Genomic DNA, 21,198 nt, shown 5'->3' on the forward strand with positions numbered 1-21,198 from the left:
CAGCCGCTAGGAAAGAGGGCACCGAGGAATTAGAGGAATCCGACATGGTGATCCAACAAGACCTGGAAGAGGAATCGAGGCAAGAGGAAGGTGGAAGCACCACGGCGCTAGCAGGCGAGATAGGAAGGATGGCAGAGCAAGTGGAAGAACAGCCGCACGGGCAGGAAGACAAGGATCAAGAAGAAGAAATGCTGGAGGACCAGATGAGGGCGGACGTAGAGAAGAAGGACGTGGACCAAGGAGAGGAGCCAGTACAGTACAGTACATCGTGGGAAGGAGACAGCACGATTACAGAAGCAACGGAGATAGACTGGAGCGAACAAAGATCGACGGGTCAAGTAGCATCCCAGGGGAAAGAACGAGGAGCGAAACGGAGGAGGCAACAGCACCAAGACGGAACGATGGACAGGACCCCGAACTGGAGAAGCGTATTCGACCGGGGCAAAGACGTTACGGTGCGGAATCACACCGTCTCCCAAACGGGGGAGTGTGACGCCTGTAGGCGCACAATATATCTTATAAGGAAGAAATAGAATAAAATAGAACCACTTAGGGACATAAGAAATGGATTGGCGACATTATGAAAATAATTTGAATTGAATGCGCGCGCGCGCCACTGATCGTCAAGGAGGGTCACACTGGACCGAACGGAGACTGGCCACACTATTCGGGGAAAATCCCGCACAGGACTCTGGCCACACTGAAGCCGCGCCAGGGCCTATATAAAGCGGACCACGGCCCTGGAGTAATCACTTAGCAGCCGACTGCGATTGGGTCGAGTTAACCTCCCCAGTAGTTAGCAGCGAAGTCACTTTTTGGGAACTCTGGTTCCTATTTATAAATTGTAGTTAGGATCTCTGCTGACTTGCGAGTCCAATCTGACGACTTGCGAGTCCAATTCTCTCTGCTGACTTGCGAGTCCACACGTCTTCGAGCTGACTTTCGAGTCCGAATCTGCCGACTTTCGAGTCCGAAACACTGCCGACTTTCGAGTCCACTTCTCTCGGCTGACTTTCGAGTCCGAATCTGCAGACTTTCGAGTCCAAACGTCTCTGCTGACTTTCGAGTCCGAATCTGCAGACTTTTCGAGTCCGAAACACTGCCGACTTTCGAGTCCACTTCTCTCGGCTGACTTTCGAGTCCGAATCTGCAGACTTTCGAGTCCGATTCTCTCGGCTGACTTGCGAGTCCGAAACACTGCCGACTTTCGAGTCCACTTCTCTCGGCTGACTTTCGAGTCCGAATCGGCAGATTTTCGAGTCCAAACGTCTCTGCTGACTTTCGAGTCCGAATCTGCAGACTTTCGAGTCCAAACGTCTTCGGTTGACTTTCGAGTCCGAACGCATTCTCTCGTGGTTGACTTTCGAGTCCGAACGCATTCGCTATCGGGTGGCTTTAAAGGCCCATACCCTGGCAGGACTATCGGCATCCCCCCTATCGGACAGCCGTACTCGGGACGAGGACGAATCGGAACTACGGCGTACCCCAGAATCGAGATCCGGCATGAAATTATTGAATTATTATTGTACCTTTGAAGTAAATAAACATTAAGATACATTTACGGCATAATCCTCTAGCGTTCTACTCTGGGACGGGGTCGGAATCTCTTACAGCAACCACGCCCGAACCAAATAAATGTATCTGCACAGACCCTGGACGTCCCGCTGACTACCCGTGGACGACAGGACGTTACACCTTTTAAAATGAAACAAAACGTTTTTCCAAAAACTTTAAGTTGGCTTTTGTTTAGCCCATGATACACTTGATCAACTGCTTTTAATGCTACTCCAAATGGAATTCTTGACTGCTTAATGAATGAGATCGCGCTTCCTAAATCTATGAGACATTCTGCAACAATAGGTAAATTATTGAAAGAAATGAAAAAAATTTTTAACCGTCTTACATAGTCGTTAACATTGCTGCTGTTGTTGCTCTTCCTCAGACGGCATTCTCCCACAAAATGGCCCATTTCTTCACAAGCAAAACACGATCCAGGTGCCCTTGCTGACTTGCGGCAGTCCTTGGCGAAATGGCCCTTAAAATTGCAGTTCCTGCAGCGCAGGTTGTTGACGTCCGACGCCGCCGACATTGACTTCTTCGGTGCGTAGACTCCGGCTTGTTGCGGAAGGCGAATGCTAGTAGCATTTGCTCCGGATTGGCGAACCTTTGGATGCGGGCTTGATCACACAAGCTCGCCGTCGGGATTCCCTCGATGAGTTGTTCCAGCAGTTCCTCCATATCCATGTTGATGGTTTGGGACATCATTACCTTCTCTTCGAAATACATTGTAAAACGCTCGTTCCTTTGCCATTTGCGCTGCTCAAACTTTCGACGCAGCTCTGATTTGGACGCTGTTTCTCCAAATGCAACGATTAGTTGCTCGCACAGCCTGTCGAAAGACTCCAGTATTCGAGTTGGGTTGGCGTGTAGCCAACGCTGTGCATTGCCTTTTAATTTGGTAACGAGCAACATTCGTAGGCAGTCATCATTTAGATGGTAGATCTGGCCTGTGTTTTTAACGTGATCCACCCAGTTGCGTGCGCAAATATATTCTTCGAAATCGATGGCAGCTTCCTTGGCATAAGAGAGTGATGCCGCTGATCCAGCCCTGCTAAATGGTCTCTCTCCCTGGTTGTCGTCGGCGTTGCCACATAGTCCGTTTCTGATGGTGAATTCTGGGACGTTCACATTGCCGGCGTTGCCACTCAGTAACATTTCAATTGGGTTCGCAAGGACGCTCAAATTTCCACTGTTGCCGACTGCCTGATCTTGTTGTATTTGTATGGCGTCGCGCGCCTCTTCTTGATGTTGTGTGTGTGTGGCGATGCGTGTCTCTTCTTTCTGATGTAGGTCTGTGGCGACGCTTGTCTCTTCTAGCTGTTGCATTTGTATTTGTTGCATGGCGTTGAGCTCCTCGATTTGTTGTTGCTGTATGGCGCCGCGCTCTTCTGCTCGGTGCAACGCATTTTGCTGCGCAATAAGTGCTGCCCGCAGCTGCGTGATGATTCCAAGAAGTTCGTCATGCTCTGGAACATTCTCGGAAGCGCCTTCCTGCGACGTCGCTTGCCCTGGATTTTCAGGATCGGTGTTGACCAACTGGAGTCCAGTGCCGGCGGCGCCAGGCTCATCTTCTCCGAAATTCTGGCCGGTTTCTTCGTCTGGTACTTGGCCTCGAATTTCAAGCGGTATTTGCCCAAGACGGGCCATCAACTCGGCCTTTGCACCTTGGGTTGACAAACCCAACGCTGAAAGCCATCTTTTTAGCTGGATGACCGAAAATGCGTTTAAATTAGCTTCATTCATGGCGTAGATTTGACCACTTCTAAATTTGTGGTAGACAGAATACACTTTCAGGATGACTTATTTAATTTACCACTACGTCTTTATTTTACAACTTATTTCTTATACGTCGACACACAGAATGGAAGAATTAGCGATGCGCTTCCAGACTCATGTTATTTTACATAGGCTTGACAAAATAATCATCGGTATCTTATAAGTATCGGTATTAGTGTTAAGTTATCGTTATAGCCGTTGGAGTATCGGAATAGCCTACTACACGATCATATATCAGTACGCAATATACTTGAACAGTTTCACTAAGCGGTTGACTAAGTTCAGTTGAAATCCTAACATCAATCGGTCCTGATTTTACCGTCTCATTTTGATACGATAAATCTATCACGAAAATAGGAGCTTTAGTTTTGTATTCCACAGGCGGTAACAGTGGGGTTTCATTTCGATTATAGTAGCTAGATTGAAATTTGGCATACATTTCATATAGGTGAGCGAATCGATCCTTATCAAAGTCTACCCTGTAGTACTGGAGGTGGCGATTGGCCTTGCGTAGTTGCTTACTTCGTCGGTTACTATATGGGTACTTACTATACTGACCCTACGGTAAACGAGCTGCGAACTAGCTACTAGCTGGAACTAGTGAAATAGTGCTCCATGGAATGGTCGGTAATGTAAGTACTTACATGGGACCCCATGGAATGGTCGGTAATGTAAGTACTTACATGGGACCCCATGGAATGGTCGGTAATGTAAGTACTTATATGGGACCCCATAGAATGGTCGGTAATGTAAGTACCCATTATTAATTAAAAAATTATAGAAGTAACAAATGTTGAAATGCATTATTAGTTTACTTATTTTTATACCCTTGCAGGGTATTATAATTTCAGTCAGAAGTTTGCAACGCAGTGAAGGAGACGTTTCCGACCCTATAAAGTATATATATTCTTGATCAGCATCAACAGCCGAGTCGATCTAGCCATGTCCGTCTGTCCGTCTGTCCGTCTGTCCGTCTGTCCGTCCGTCTGTCCGTCCGTCTGTCCGTTTCTACGCAAACTAGTCCCTCAGTTTTAAAGCTATCTGAATGAAACTTTGCATATAGTCTTCTATATACTCTCACTGCTATATATGTCGGGGGCCGGGCCGGATCGGACGACTATATTATATAGCTCCCATACAAATGTTCGATAAATTTTAAGAAAAAAAATTATAACTTTGCTGTTTTTCAATATTTTTGCATCATTTTTGAGATTATATTATTTCAGAATTTTGGTGAAAATTTTATGAAAATCGGACGACTATATCTTATAGCTGCCATAGGAACGATCGGCAAATGAATAGGAAAAAAATTATAACTTCGTTGTTTTCCAACATATTCTTATCTACTTTTAGATATAAGCTTTTTTTATTATTTCAGAATTTTGGTAAAAATTTTATGCCATATAAACGATCGGTAAATGTAGAGAAAATGTAAAGCTGGGATTGTAAAACTGTAACTGTCAAACTGTAAACATAATAAGTATAGGTAAAATGTAATGAAACTCTGTTTTGTGTGTGTTTTCAGCATTTAAATCTATAATATAAACATCAAAACCAATCTGCAAGGGTATACAAACTTCGGCGTGCCGAAGTTAGCTTCCTTTCTTGTTTATTTTTAAATAAATACATTTTTTTAATTTTTTTTGTTAACGCTAGAGCTCTTTTTTTTGAGCTGCAAGGCCTTTCGCAGCTGGTCCTCAGCTGACCCAATACCTCCAACTGCATTTATGGAATCTGGAGGAAAGAGCAAAAATATATGTCGGGTTCCCGACATTAGCTTTTGATTTGACTCAGTAGCCCAGTTGGTAAGCTGATGGTCTGTGATTTCTGAGACATGGGTTCGAATCCCGACCGGGAACTAGGAAAAGTAAGTTTAAGTGGCTTTTATTAAGATTTATACATTTAATATAAGTAATTTAATAACCGACATAAGCTCGAAATCATGCCCACTTTAGGCGGTTTATATTAAATAGTAACAATTGGGGACATATTGGGGCAAGAATATACAGAAAAAACGCCAACAACTATTTTGGGCATGCTTGTAGCTTTGGCGCCACGTTTTAAATTCCATATCTTATTTGTTCCTCGCCAAGTGTGTATACACTTTCGTAGTGATGGTCAAATTTTCAGAGTTGCACCGAAGAACTATCGCCTAACTATCGCCAAACAAACCGTGGTTAGATTTTAATGCTGAACTAACGCCGGCCCATTTGGGAAAATTCGGAACGGCAAAACCTTATGGAGCATTTGTTCAACGGATGCTAAATGCGCTTTAATGTTGTGTGGGAAGACCCTATTAAATGATTATTGATATGGTGAATAGCTGTGGTATTCCTTTTTCGATATACTATCGTCAGAAAGGGGCTTTTCTCGTACTGCTAATACCTCGTTCAAACCCATAACTTTTATTTAAACTCGTAATTTGAAACCCAATGATTTTAAAATTAATTTATTTTTTAATGTGAGCGTATTCCTACTTGACTTCGAACCTCTTCCTATAACTTTACGATAGAAAGTGCGTTGGTTGTGAAAAGTATCAGCTCTTTTATTATATATAATCATTGTATTAATCTCAAATGTAGACGGATCGTGTAGTTTTCGCCACGTAAATTTATCAAATCACCGTTCTGATCAGTTATGTGTATAGAGAGAGTACTTATTTCTCTAGTGTTGACTGGTAAATAAATGAGATTGTGAGGTGTGTTATTAATTTTATAGCCCGGTGGAACATTAATCCCAAATTCATACAATGCATGATCCTGTCTACTATCAATATATGATCCACTGACAATATTACACACTTATACGGGCACTGCCGCATTAATTAGAGACTTCATTAAAAATTTGACAGCGCTATAGCATTTTACACAAGTGCGAGCAAGACGACTATATGGCGCTCTAATGCATTAGAATAATGCATTAGCTACTTCATTGCCGCGATAATCGATAGATCTACATAAAATATACCAGATACTCGATAACAAAATACGGGTTTAATGAAGAAAATTGTAATTGAAAAATGTATTAGCCAGCTCATTGACAGTATGGTCTCACAATGAGAAGTTTATTTTTATATCATTTCGCTGGTTTTTGAACTCAAAATATATTAGAAAACTAGTAAGCCAGGCGAACTCCGTTACGCCACCTTCGGCAAATTATCCGTTTAATTGAAGTGTTCTTTGGTAAACCACATTTTTTGTGATGTATTGTGGTTAATGGAATTATCTAGGGACCAAATAGCCCAATCAATAACTATGTGGTCCCTATCCGAAAGTCTTTTAGAGACCAACTGAATAGCGGAAAGATGGTTTCAATAAATAGGAAGTTCCGACAATGGAGGAAAGATGAAACTGTCTCGTTGGTGGTATTGCCATAAGGGGTTTTTTCAAGGTAAGCTGGTTATCCGCCTTACCAATTTCGGACGGTAGTCCGGGCCTGACACCCTGGTAGGGAACTGGGGCTCTGAGAGGACAACTGTTGGGACCCTCCAGTGGACAAAACGGATATGGGCAACACCGGAGGCACGGTCTCACCCGCGACACCTTCGGATAACGAATATTTTCTAGCACTCTATCTCAGGATTCTTGAAATTTGTCCTGAGGTCGATGGCTATGTCGAGGAAGGCTCCTGTTAGGAGCCTGCCACGCTGGTTGGGTTCCGCTTAGATGCTGCACACCAGTTGATCTTCGTGTGCCCACGCGTTGTCTCAATCGGGCATTTTCCCTTACTACATTTCGTCTCTCCTCGCTTAAGTTCTGTGAATACACTTGTTGCTGGATTGCATGCCTTGTGCGGAGACCGATGTTCACACGTCGTGCTATAGGCATTTTCGACTATAGGCAGAGCGGTTAATTTAACCTCTAATCCACATAATTTACACAGTTCAACTTACCACCCTAAATACAAATGCTGGTTTCCAATTGCACTGATATGAAACGAATAACTTATTTTACTCCAAATGAAACACAATTTCGATTTGTCATAAAATAAACTGAGTAGAGGATTATGGCATGCTATGTGTCAGTGTTGGCGCTTTATGCAAAAATGATTTTCCCGCTTTCTGTTGCAATTTTTCCTGAATTTTCTTTACTGCATAAAATCACAAATTCCGAGACCTTTCCAACGAATGCAAAACCGTGGAAATCGGTTCGTGCGTTCTGGAGTTATTTGATCTCCGCAGAAAACTCGACTTATTTTTATACCCTTGCAGGGTATTATAATTTCAGTCAGAAGTTTGCAACGCAGTGAAGGAGACGTTTCCGACCCTATAAAGTATATATATTCTTGATCAGCATCAACAGCCGAGTCGATATAGCCATGTCCGTCTGTCCGTCTGTCCGTCTGTCCATCTGTCCGTCTGTCCGTCTGTCCGTCTGTCCGTCTGTCCGTCTGTCTGTTTCTACGCAAACTAGTCCCTCAGTTTTAAAGCTATCTGAATGAAACTTTGCATATAGTCTTCTATATACTCTCACTGCTATATATGTCGGAACGGGCCGGATCGGACGACTATATCATATAGCTGCCATACAAATGTTCGATAAATTTTTCGAAAATAAATTATAACTTTGCTGTTTTTTAACATTTTTGCACCATTTTTTAGATATGGCCATTCTATATTATTTCTGAATTTTGGTAAAAATTTTATGAAAATCGGACGACTATATCTTATAGCTGCCATAGAAACGATCGGGAAATTAATAGGAAACAAATTATAACTTCTTTGTTTTTCAACGTATTTTCATCTACTCTGAGATATAAGCTTATTTTATTATTGTAGAATTTTGGTATAAATTTTATGAAAATCGGACAACTATATCATACAGCTGCCGTATAAACGATCGGTAAATGTAGAGAAAATGTAAAGGTGTGAATGTAAAACTGTAACTGTCAAACTGTAAACATTATAAGTATAGTTGAAATGTAATGAAATAATATCTGCAAGGGTATACAAACTTCGGCGTGCCGAAGTTAGCTTCCTTTCTTGTTATATAATAGATTAGGAAAAATAATATGTTTTGCGGTGGCAAGGTTCTTGCGCTGTAAATTTAATTACAGTTTTTTTTTTTTTTGGTAATAATTAAAAAAATTTTAAGCATTATAGGTTAAAAACATAAATTTAAAGGATTCTGCATTTATTTATGCAAGAATACTTCGACGAGGAATTCAGAAATTCATAGTAATACGCCGCGAATGGCGGCCGTTTTTATACCCTTGCAGGGTATTATAATTTCAGTCAGAAGTTTGCAACGCAGTGAAGGAGACGTTTCCGACCCTATAAAGTATATATATTCTTGATCAGCATCAACAGCCGAGTCGATATAGCCATGTCCGTCTGTCCGTCTGTCCGTCTGTCCATCTGTCCGTCTGTCCGTCTGTCTGTTTCTACGCAAACTAGTCCCTCAGTTTTAAAGCTATCTGAATGAAACTTTGCATATAGTCTTCTATATACTCTCACTGCTATATATGTCGGAACGGGCCGGATCGGACGACTATATCATATAGCTGCCATACAAATGTTCGATAAATTTTTCGAAAAAAAATTATAACTTTGCTGTTTTTTAACATTTTTGCACCATTTTTTAGATATGGCCATTCTATATTATTTCTGAATTTTGGTAAAAATTTTATGAAAATCGGACGACTATATCTTATAGCTGCCATAGAAACGATCGGGAAATTAATAGGAAACAAATTATAACTTCGTTGTTTTTCAACGTATTTTCATCTACTCTGAGATATAAGCTTATTTTATTATTGTAGAATTTTGGTATAAATTTCATGAAAATCGGACAACTATATCATATAGCGGCCATAGGAGCGATCGGTAGATGTAGAGAAAATGTAAAGGTGTGAATGTAAAACTGTAACTGTCAAACTGTAAACATTATAAGTATAGTTGAAATGTAATGAAATAATATCTGCAAGGGTATACAAACTTCGGCGTGCCGAAGTTAGCTTCCTTTCTTGTTTTGTTTACCTTTTACGGTCGGTGTGACCGTAGTCGTATTACCAAAATAATATAAGAAAATGACACATATAGTGGACTCTTTCAAGGTTCTAATGAAGTAGCTAATTAATGAAAACTGCATTACAGTATCATATTGGCATAAGCGTATTGTGTTTATTTTTAAAATGTTCACTGGTTGATCGGATATATACGTTTTTTTCTGATCAGGATTGAGCACCCTTTTAAGGGTGAATGATCTACTCATTTTGAAATCTGATAATAAACTGTGAAAATAGAGCTTACACATGTAAACTTATATTCTCAAATAATTATGTATTCAATATTCGCTTCGCCAAGCTTTGAGTTGGACGTGCTTTATATCGCTCTACATTTATTCAAAGTTTTCTTAGTGAAATCCTATTTATCAAAACCCAAATTTTTGGCGAGTGGTCGGTGTTTCCGTGAACTTCATAATCAATAAACAACCGGACCTTTGTAAATAAAGTCTGTGACTTTATCGTCGTAAAACAATTTCGGTTTCACAATTTCCTTGCCTTCCTATTCTTGTGCATTGTGTTTACCGCTTATCGCCGCATCGCCTTGTATTTGTTGTTGGCGCTAGCTTAATCAATAACACAAATTTCTTATTTTTTGGCGCTTAGATAAAAGCTTTTATTTGTGCGCTCTTCGCTTTCTGTTTTGATCGGTCTGTTCGCCGCGAAACTTAAACAATTTTTTTTTTTTAAAAAACAATTGTATAATTTGTTTTGATCGGCCATCTCGTCGCGCAAATAAATTAATCCAATTCGTAATTTACTTGGATAAAGTATTTTTTTTATTCCAATAATAGCTACGTGTTGTTTCCCTAAGTGCCCGAACGGCCAAAAAATTTCTTCGCGGCATGTCACTGTTTACTGCTGGCTCTGTGATAATATCGCTCACATTGGATGCGCCGATCTGGGGCAAAATGGATCGCGTATCACCGACCGCATTCGTGAAAATCCTGGATTGGACTGGACGTGCCCGAGCTGCCTGCATATCAAATCCGATATGCGGGTCTTCATGAGGCAGACTCACCTGGAGTTTCAGTCGTTGGCGGCCGGCTTTAAGGAGTTGTCAACTCGCTTCCAGAAGGCGGAACACCATTTCAAGTCGCTTAAACTGCTAAGTGACCCCGCAAACAACAAAAACAGGAGCAACCTGTCTGAAAAGTTCTTATCTCTTCCAGACCATGAATGCCGCCTTATGCAGTTCACCCCACGTGCCAAGCCTGCAGCCGTGGATAACGGCTCTGGTGATGATGCAGCATCGATCACAATTTCTATGGTTGAAGATCTTGTCAGGCCGTTGGATCAGCAGCCTGTCAACGTTGTCCAGGCGTCCACGTTGCACGCTGCAGCCTCTGCTGAAGTTGTTGCACCAGTCCCCATTCTCGGACGGAGCGAAGCCACCATGCTCCCGGTTCAGCAGCCTGTCTACACCGATCAGGCATCCACGTCGCGTGCTGCTGCCATCAACGACGCGTCGGTGGTGTCAAATGCCAACCCAGTGGCTCCCCCGGTGGTCACTATCTCGGTGCCGGCCGCTAGCAGAAGCGGCCCCCAACAGTCGACAATTTCTGGCGTTGCCAAACGCGGACCGGTGCCTTTGGCTGGTGTTGCTCCGAAAAAACAGATTTTTGTTTCCCGCCTCAATCCAGGTGCTTCTGAGGGCGACGTTAAGACCCACTTGAGCAGCAAATTGAATGTTTATGTTACTGAATTTAGTGTCTCCAAGTTCAATTTCAAGCAAAGACGTAATATATCTCTGTTTAAAATTGCACTTTCTGACCTACTATTTTCTAAGGCTCTTGATCCTTCTGTGTGGCCTGAGCATGCAATTGTTCATGAATTCGAACACAAAAGTACTCCTCGAACTCGCGGGCCTCAAACTCCTTCAATTAGGCCTCCAAAAAACTAATAGACTCTTTTGTTCTTCACTATCAGAATGTTCGTAGTTTACTTGGCAAGCTCAGTAGGCTGCACGTCAATAGTGTCTCTTTCGATGCCAATGTTATTGTCTTTACAGAAACATGGCTCAACTCCTCTGTGTCTGACTCTGAGATTTTTTCAGGGAACTATACCATCTTTAGACGTGATCGTCCTATACGGACAGGCGGTGGTGTTCTCATTGCGATTAAATCCGATCTGGTTTCCAATATCATTTCTAAAACTGACACTGATATAGAGTTTGTGGCGGTTCGCATCCAAGTTTATGATTATTCTATCTACGTTTCATGCTCGTATATTCCACCTAGGTCTGATACCGATATTTATATGCAGCATTTATCCTTAATTCAAGAAATTCATTCTTCCCTTGGTATTAATGACCACCTTATCGTCACGGGTGATTTTAATCTGCCCTCCATTTCCTGGATGCCCCTACCTGATTCAAATGTTCTTGTCCCCACATCACCCCACGATTTAATTCATGGTCTCATTGACCATTCATTGGGACAATTAAATTTTGTAAGGAACTGCAGTAATAACGTCTTAGACCTCATCTTTGTCTCTGAGTTTGCCAATGCCTACGTCACTAGAATTGACCCTCTTTCTAGTCCTGAGGACGCTTATCATCCCACTTTGGAGCTAACCCTCGAAGCCTCCACTCCATTATTATTGTGTCCGGAAGCTGAGCCTGCAACGTTTCCTTGCTTTCGAAAAGCTAAGTTTACAGAAATGAACCACCACTTATCCTTAACGGATTGGACTTTCTTGAACTCCACAGAGATCCCTCAGACATTGTAAGGCGTTTCTATGAAATAATGTACTCAGTTTTTGACATGTATGTCCCTTCATTTCCCTCACCAGAAGTTTCTCATAAGCCCCCTTGGTTTTCTCGTCGGCTTTCTTATCTAAAAAATCTGAAATCCAGACTGTTTAAAAAGTACAGCAAATCTGGTCTTCAAGTCGACCATTCGAGATATTTAACTGCTCGTACAAATTTCCTAGCACACAATTCTGAATGCTACAGAAACCACTTAAATCGGTGCAAAATTGAGTTTCAGGCTAACCCGAAGCAATTTTACGCTTTTGTAAACTCGAAACGGAAATCTCAACAATTTCCTTCATGTCTTCATTTCGATAATGCCTCCGCTTCCAATGGCCTGATATCGCGAACCTGTTCGCAAAATTCTTCCAGACTACATACTCACAAACTAATTTTGATAACAACTCAGAGTATTCTTTTCCACTCCCGCACTCCAATTGCATTTTTATGCCTGTAATCAGCGAAGATGATGTTCTTCATAATCTCAGAACAATCAAACTTTCCTTTTCCTCTGGTCCAGATCTTGTACCTAGCTGCGTTCTGAGAAATTGTGCCACCTCATTATGCAGACCACTGTCCAGACTTTTTCAGTTATCACTTCAGCATTCGTTTTTCCCCAAAGTTTGGAAAGAATCGTTTATCATTCCGCTTCATAAAAAGGGCAGTAAATCTAATATTGAACACTATAGAGGCATAGCAAAACTTAGTGCAATTCCCAAATTATTCGAATTTCTAATTACTACTCAGCTTCAGCACCAATGTAGCTCAATAATGTCCCCCTCACAGCATGGCTTCATGAAACGTAAATCAACGTCTACAAATCTCCTTGAGTTTGTTGCTGTCATTAGAAACGCGTTTAAAAATAACACCCAAACCGATGTTATCTTTACAGAGTTCAGCAAAGCTTTCGAGAAACTTTGTCTGTTGGGTTTTCCGGTTACGTTAATCAAGTGGATTTCTACTTATTTGTCGAACCGTACTCAAAGAGTTGCATTCAAGGGTTCATTCTCAAACCTTGTTCACGTGACTTCTGGTGTTCCTCAAGGGAGCCACCTCGGTCCTCTTCTATTTGGCATTTTCATAAATGATCTGCCCCAAGTTATTCTCCACTCTTACGTCTTGATGTATGCTGATGACGTAAAACTATGTTTGCCTCTTGTGAATCCTGACTCTGCTCAGCTTTTGCAAGCTGATTTAAACAACATGTTGTCCTGGTGCACTCACAATTTATTGTTTCTTAACAACTCCAAATGTAAATACATGTCGTTTTACCGCAGAAACTGCTTCCAGGCCTACTATTTCTTAGGCGAGTGTTCTTGAACGTATTCAATCTGTAACGGATCTTGGTATTCTATTTACCCACAACTTGAGCTTCACCGATCACATCGGTATAATTGTCGGTAAAGCAAAGGGTGTTTTTGCTTTCGTAAAACGATGGTCTAAGGAATTCGATGATCCCTACACTACAAAACTCTTATATATATCCCTGGTTCGGCCCATACTCGAATATTGTTCGTGCGTATGGTCCCCCCAATACACAAAGTATCAGGACCTTATCGAATCGGTACAGAAACAATTCCTTTTGTTTACTCTTCGGGGCTTAGACTGGGACCCTCATCGCCACCTTCCTCCGTATGCCGACAGACTACGCCTTCTGGACCTGCCCTCTCTTAAGGATCGTCGTACCTGCCATGGCGTGATGTTCCTGCATAAATTAATAAATGGATATATTTTTTCCAGTAATCTTCTTAAGCAAATACGCTTTTCAGTTCCTTCTAGGCCATCACGTTACTTTCTGCCTATAGCTTTGGATATTTGTAAAACTAATTTCGAGGCACACGATCCTTTTCGCGTTTTATGTTCGCTTTACAACGACATGTACTCTCTTTTATATTTTGAAATGTCATTAGACTTTAACAAAAATAATGTTTTAAGACACCTATCCTTGCCTCTGACCACCTGATGTGAGTCGGAGCATATCATTAAAAAACACTCCTTATCCGGTCTGAGGTAAGGATATGGATTCAAAATGGCAGATATTTGCTATTCTTAATAAATAAATAAATAAATTAAAACCTTTTCAATATCGCCCATTATCCATATCATTATCTTTACTTATCATTAAGAAACCTATTTATCTTCCCAACATTTTCGACAAACTTTCATGAATAAATCATAAGTCATATCGCCATGTATATGGTCGCGAAATATGTTTCGTAAATTAAGATCATCTTGTTTAAACACTATAATCACGTTAGCATTATCGCGTACAAGGTGCTTTGGGATATGTGTATGTATATGTTTGAGATAAATAAAATGAGTCAATTTTTTATGGCGTCCCATACAGAAATATGAACGGATGTTAGTCTGTTTCTCACATGCGACATCATCAAAGATCATGATAGAGTTTTCTTTTGCCTTTTCAGGTGGTAAAACTGCATCATTTTGTGAGAATGTATAGTACCCCATACCCTTTATCGGTTTAATTAATTTCTCTAAATTCTGGTACTTTGGCTGATACAAACTTTTTGCGAATATATATATATTCTCAAATTTTAGACCGTTCGGACTTTCCAAAAGATTAATTAGCATATTGGTTTTCCCACAGCTCGATGATCCAACAATCAGAGCTCTGATTGTATTAGGTAATAGTAAACTATGTCGTGGTGATGAATTTTTAAATGAGTCATCACCACCCTCTATGTCTCTTATACAAATCTGTTGTTTTTGACATATTAAACGCATATTCACATGTATAATGTAGTTCATTTAACGAGAAATGCTCATTGATTAAACATTATATAAAATGGGTAAAAGTTTTTATAATTATCGCAGTCAGAATTCAAACTTGAAGCGAGGTAGTGGCATTATTAACAAAATAATAAACACGCTTCCATTTGAAGCACATATTCCTGGTTATAATTTTTGTGGACCTGGTACAAAGTTAAAACAGAGATTGGAGCGTGGAGATCGTGGAATAAATCAATTAGATGAGGCAAGTAGAACTCATGATATTGCATATTCACAACACAAGGAGTTAAGTGACCGTCACAAGGCGGACGCAGTTTTAATAAATAAAGCGTGTTACTTCAAGGGATAGTAGTTTGAGTGAAAAAACTGCTGCATACTTAGTCACAAATATCATGAAATCGAAAAAGAAATTCTCGGAATGAGTATGAAAGAAACGAAGAAGGGAGTGAAGAGGAAGTGTAGGAAAAGGGGAGGAAAGGGTAAGACCTTTTCAAATGTTATTCAAACAGGAATGCGAGCATTGAAAAAACAGAAACCATTAGATCTCATGAGTGCTATTAAGGTCGCACGCAAAGCAGTGAGTAAATCAATTGGTCGCAATAAGAAAAATATCAAAATTCTTCGCATAATTACTGTACCCAAAGTTGGTGGTTTTGTACCACTCGTCCCCATTTTGACTGCACTGGGTAGTGTTGCTTCTGGCCAGGGTTTGCATTTACTACTCCATAGCAGCAAAATTCATAAAAATATTGCTATGCTATTGCTCCCGCTCTCGCTTTGACGAGAGCCGTAGCAGAAGACCGGCAAAGCCTATGCTCTGCTATGCTCGTAGTTTTTTCGCTTCAAAAACTACGCTATAGCTATAGCAAAAAAACTCAAAAGCAGTGCTCTGCGTAGCTTCTGGCAGCGCAGCTATTGCTAAAGCCATCAATAATGCATCTACAAGTAAAAAACAACTAGAAGAGAGTAAACGTCATAATAAAAAAAATGGAAAGTAGAATGGGTGAAGGTATGTTTCTTAAACCTTATAGAAAAGGTTATGGATTATATCTTAACCCATTTAGAGAAAATCAAAAACAACTAATTAGTAAGCTACCCAAGAAGGCACTTTCAAATTTTGAAATTTTAGATTTTGCTCAAAAATATATGCCTCATTTTCGAGGTGTATTTATGAGAGACTCACTACCGAAATCACCTTGGATTCATGAATCAGGAATTATAAACCTATGTGATGCCTCATCACATGGTATACATTGGGTAGCTTATAATAAAAATAAAAAAAATATACACTACTTTGATATTTTTGGAAATTTACAACCACCAAAAGAAGTTGTGAAATACTTGGGGAATAATATTAGCTATAACTATGATAGAAAGCAAGCCTTTAACACAAACAATTGTGGACACCTGTCTCTACAATTTTTACTCTCTATCCCACCCTAACATTCACCTCATGATTGGTCTACCTCTTCTCTAGTTTTCTCTGAGATCGTTTCAAACCCACCCTATTTTTAACTATGTGCTTCATGGTTGGGTGAGATCTTAGAATACTTTCTCTGAGATCGTTTCAAACCCACCCTATTTTTACCTATTTGCTTCATGGTTGGGTGAGATCTTAGAATACTTCCTCTGAGATCGTTTCAAACCCACCCTATGTCTCAACTATGAATACCAAGGTGAGGATATACTCAGATAGCCAGGCGGAGATCAAATCCCTCGCACAAGCACGGACCACTTCAAAACTAGTGGCCATATGTAAAGGGGCACTAAACAGACTAGCAGAAGACAACAGGGTACAAATAGCCTGGGTACCCGGACACAATGACATAGACGGAAACGAGAGAGCAGACGAGCTGGCCAGAAAAGGGTCAGAAGAACACTCAGCAACAACAGACATACAGATCTCCCTGAACTCAGTCTAGACGGAAATTCATGACCATTTCAAACAACTAGCCAGCAAGGAATGGTCGACGAAGGCAGAGCACAGAAGATCGAAACTATGCTGGCCTGAATTCAATAGGAAGAGAACCGCAGAACTGATCTCCAAGAGCAAAATGGACATAAGGAGGATAGCGGCAACCATCACCGGCCACTGGCCAATAGGCACGCAAGCCTGTAAGATGAGTCTACCCTACAACCCACAATGCAGAAGCTGCAAGGAACCAAGCCAGCAGGAGACACCAGAGCATCTGCTGTGCCACTGCCCGGCACTCAACAAACAAAGAGCCCGACACTTCGGAGCACACCAACTCGAGTCACTAGGGGAAGTTGGAAGGCAGCCAGTAGCGGCCATCCTAGCTTACCTGAATGACACGGGCTGGTACTAAGTAGGGCGCAGACAACAACAAATCGAGGGTGTGGATCAAAACGGAGCTCAGCTCTAATTGGAGGCGGCCAGGGCTGCCTCACCACTTATACCTACCTACCCATGCTCTTCTCTGATTGGTCTGCTCCCGAATTTAAAATGAAAGAATGTCTTCACAAATTGAGAGGGTTGTTCTACTCTAGGCTATAAAATCGGTGTGAAAATGATTTTAACACACAGTCAAAGTTAAAAATCAAACAACAAACAACAACATCTATGAACAGCCTGAAAAAACAGTTGATTAACTGCTAAAAAACAGGTTAGAACTGCAATTAACTGCATATTAACAACAATTAAACAACAATTAAACAACAATTAAACAACTATTAAACTAGATAATAACAAAAATCTGAGTCCATTTATTTTCCATCAATTAGAAAAAAAAAAAAAACAAGAATCATCTGCAATATGACCAACCCGGAAATGGTAATGAAAGTCATTAAGGACTTCAATGGAAAGATGGCCTCTACTCACCAAGAACAAGATGAAAACAAATTGTTTTTACCCGATTATGAATGCTCAACGTAAAAAAACTAGCTTTGGAATTTCCCTTGCTCTTGAACTTGAGGAGTATATTTTATACTTACCGGAGCGCTACTCAACCTTAGATGATGCAACAATCAACATTATAAAGGATAACCGTTTTTATATTTTAAAAAAGGATGATAATAATTTGTACTTGGAATTAAATAAAGTTGTGAAATCATGAAAATTTATACATTTTTAATACTTTTAAGCTATATATTTGCAATAATAAAAATAAAATTTTTTCAAAACACAAATAAATTTGCTATAAATATTTAATTACATTTACATTTCTCAATGAAACGTCAAGTCTTAAAACAGTTGACAGAGAGTAGAAATATTTAAAAAAGAAAGTTCCATGAATTAAAACAAATGAAAAATGAGAATGCTTCAAATTTAGAAGAAACTTTTAAGCCAATTACAGCACCTTTACATGCAATTCTTGCTGATAATAAGAAATTTAAAAATTCCAATGATGATAATGTACCTGAGAAAAAATCATTGGTAAAGAAGGAGGAGCATCATGTCGCGAGAAAACAGTATGTGAGCGAAAAAGAAAGCGAGGATGAATTTTTTTCACAAGATTCTGAAAGATATTCTGATTCTGATTCTGATTCAAATGAAGAAGAAGAAGAAGCTGAATAAAAAGAAGAAGAAGATCAAGAAAATGTAAATAAAGAAAAGGGGGTGGAATACGATCTCAACATTAGTCATTTTAAGAAAGAAAAGTATCTAGACAACAGTTATGGGCCTCGAAAAGAAAATAATATATTAATGCTAGGTAATAGTGCACTTAAAATTCAAAAAAATAAAATGGAATTGGAAAGAGGAAACTCATGGACCTTAACACAAGGTCTATACTCATTAATTTTTCATAACGCGCCTCGTGACTATACTAAAAATGATTTAAAAATATAAGTTAACTACAAACAAATTCGCAAACGAATTCACAAATGAAGTTGACACGCGCATCCGGCCTTGCACAAGCCAATAAAAGTGCAAGGGCAACTTCCCGGCTTAGGTCGATAGCACCCAGTAAGTGCTGACCGCAGCGTCTGCCCCACTTCCCGGTGCAGCAAAGACAAGTGCAAAGCTCCGACGTCGGCAGAGGCAGCGACTAAGCTAAGGGTATAAATACACCATAAATTGTAAACATAATTTAGTTCGATTATTTTGTTCAATAAAACCGGACCAAGTGAATTCGTTTGCGAATTTGTTTGTAGTTAACTAAAATATTGTTAAATGTAAAGAAAAACTTTTTGCGAAAATTTCAAAATGTAATAATTATAATGACATAACCATCTGTAAACATAGAAATATGATTGATATAAGTAATTCCACATGCCTACCAAATTTGTTAAAAAGTCGCCCTGCCACCTGCACTCATATCAATAACCAACACATTCGAGCCATTGATGAAATCGCACCCGGAGTCATTCTTCTCAACAAATTCTCCGACAACGTAAGAATTAACGGGACACCCACAAGTCTCAACGGAACATTTCTTATAAAATTCAGCAATTCTTCAATACAAATTGACGAACAGACATTCACAAACAGAGACATGGTAAACTACCATCCGATGCCAGCAATTCTCCAAACAGAGATGACCATAAACAAAATAGAGGAACAGCTATCACTAGAATTAGTGAAAGAACTACATTTAAACAACACCAAGACTTTGGAATTATTGAAAACAACATCCCATACCGCTGACTTCCTAATAATTTTCATAATAATCATCGGACTCGTAATAATAGCGAGCCGCTTCTGGATAAAACGGGTCAGAACTCTGCAAATCAACAAAACAGATTCTGAAAACAAGAGCAACGACCGCATCGAGCGTGGACACTCGATTTTAAAGGTGGAGGAGTTAACTACAAACAAATTCGCAAACGAATTCACAAATGAAGTTGACACGCGCATCCGGCCTTGCACAAGCCAATAAAAGTGCAAGGGCAACTTCCCGGCTTAGGTCGATAGCACCCAGTAAGTGCTGACCGCAGCGTCTGCCCCACTTCCCGGTGCAGCAAAGACAAGTGCAAAGCTCCGACGTCGGCAGAGGCAGCGACTAAGTTAGGGGTATAAATACACCATAAATTATAAACATAATTTAGTTCGATTATTTTGTTCAATAAAACCGGACCAAGTGTCCGAGGTAATATATTTTTTTAAATAAACTACCCGTGAGTTTATAACTTATATAAACAAATTTTAATTGAGACAAGTGCTCACAAAAGAAACTATGAACCCGACGCACAATTAAAAGGAAATCGCTCGAAGAAATATTCATCAATTATTAGACCTCTTATGACATCAGCTGACTCACCCACTCGAGAATATACTGGGTCAGCATATATGAAGCTTCAACGAATGAAACCTAATTACATTTATTGAAATAATGTAAACGAGCTTGTCGAAAGGTTACAGCTTTTAATGAGTTCAAAAGCTGCTGGACATAATGGACATTCTAATGAGATTTTATCGATAAAATGTACAGAAAAAATGAATAAAAAACTCTTCACAACCAATAAATGATCATGACTTGGTCATTTTATTTTATTTTGAACAAATTTACTTTGGTTTGTGACCGTCTGAGGCACTTCGACTCCAGAGTCTGCAATCCAGCAGCACCCACTCCATCCAAGTACACTTGCCAAATCCATCTCGACCAAGTCCGAGCGCTATGGGACAAGGTCGAGACAGAGTACGAAGCTTGTTCAGAGCTAATTTCAGTTGGTTTAGAGGGCGCTGCAGACACCTTGCCTACTCTTAAGGCAAAATACGACGACACCTATTCCATTTATGAACGGTGTGCCGCCAAGTTCATGGAACAGATCGATACGATCTCTGCTAAAGCAGCTCCAGTCCAACCTCCTGCGCCCCAAAATTCCTTTCCGTCTGGCTGTCGGCTTCCTCCGTGCGAAACGGAAGTTTTCTCAGGCGATTATCTTCGCTGGCCGACTTTCCGAGACCTTTTCACAGCGGTCTATATCGACAATCCTACGCTGACCCCTGTAGAAAAGTTGTTCTATTTAAATGCCAAGACTAGTGGTGAAGCTCATTCCATAGTTTCCAATTCGCCACTCACCAACGACGGTTTCCGCTCAGCATGGAAAAACCTATCTGAGCGCTTCGAAAATAAACGCGCGTTGGTAAACAGCCAACTGAAGAAATTGTTCAACATTCAGTCCATTGAACGTGAGTCCTCGGCAGCCTTGAAGGAGCTGCAGAATACAATTCAAAATTGCCTCACATCCCTAGCTCTGTCCGGCCTTCCTACGGATAATTGGGACTGCCTCCTGGTTTATTTGTGCTCCACGAAGCTTCCAAAGCTGACGCTTTCCTTATGGGAGCAATCCTTAACAAATAAAACCGATATTCCGTCGTGGCTAGAACTCGATTCTTTCCTTACTGAGCGCCATAGAACTCTGGAAACCATCGATTCTCTCCAGCCTCCTACGAT

General features: G+C 40.4%; 1 protein-coding gene and 1 long non-coding RNA gene across 2 annotated transcripts in view; both read right to left on the reverse strand.

Annotated features, from left to right (window-relative positions):
* LOC138928268 (piezo-type mechanosensitive ion channel component-like) overlaps positions 1-21,198 on the reverse strand; it is a 569,725-nt gene that overhangs the window by 247,621 nt on the left and 300,906 nt on the right. The window lies entirely within an intron of this gene.
* Positions 6,918-7,360, reverse strand: LOC138928649 (uncharacterized). Its single transcript, XR_011445042.1, has 2 exons — positions 7,229-7,360; positions 6,918-7,169 (listed from the first exon to the last, which is right to left on the reverse strand). It is a non-coding gene; the product is annotated as an uncharacterized lncRNA (long non-coding RNA).

Source organism: Drosophila kikkawai, chromosome 3L, assembly GCF_030179895.1.
Source record: "Drosophila kikkawai strain 14028-0561.14 chromosome 3L, DkikHiC1v2, whole genome shotgun sequence".
In the NCBI taxonomy this organism is placed as follows: domain Eukaryota; kingdom Metazoa; phylum Arthropoda; class Insecta; order Diptera; family Drosophilidae; genus Drosophila; species Drosophila kikkawai.